The sequence below is a fragment of the Semicossyphus pulcher genome, unplaced genomic scaffold (genome assembly GCF_022749685.1).
Source record: "Semicossyphus pulcher isolate SPU_LCO1_2020_fin unplaced genomic scaffold, fSemPul1.0.p SCAF_5, whole genome shotgun sequence".
NCBI lineage: Eukaryota > Metazoa > Chordata > Actinopteri > Labriformes > Labridae > Semicossyphus > Semicossyphus pulcher.
In genome coordinates this window covers 32,932,044-32,932,717 of record NW_027211726.1, presented here as the reverse complement: position 1 = coordinate 32,932,717, position 674 = coordinate 32,932,044, and positions in this window count along the sequence as shown.

Sequence of the window (674 nt, the reverse complement as noted above, 5' to 3'; positions counted from 1 at the left end):
TTGAGGCTGAACTGATTTCTTTTAGAATAATTGTGTTTCTTAATCTCTTTTTAAAACTGATCTTATGAGTGTTTATTCAGGTCAACATGGCCCTATACGTGACAGTCCTCTTTGAAGCATTAGATTCAGGCAGAGGTAACGTGAAGCGCCCCATAAAGGCACGTCTGCTGTCATAATCATGTCTGTTATTAGTGTGTGTCAGCTGTGAGTAGAGGTCTGCAGGTTTTCTTGAGCTACTAATGTTTCTTATGAACTGGACCAGGCTACATGCATGTGCAGCAGCACAACATGCTAACAGTATCTGAGCCTCTCACCCTGAACTTAACGTCAGAAGAAAATGGCCGCTGTGTTAATATGGTGAATGTGAGCTTTATGAAAGTGTTCCAACATCTCTGTCCATGTGGTCTCACACAAAGGGTCACCTGTTACAAGACAAACGTCACCTGTGTTCAAAGTGATGACAGACGAGATGAAATGATTTCCTTCAGGATCAAAGGTCAAGATTTTATTCAAATAAACGACGACATCGTTCAAAATAGAACAGAAACACAAATGAATCAAAATCATGAGTTCTTTTTTACAAGTAAATATCTTTGAGTTTTTAACCTGATAAAATGATTCAAATCAAAGTGATGAAATCAGACTCATGAAAGAGTTTGAGTCAGTGAACAGAG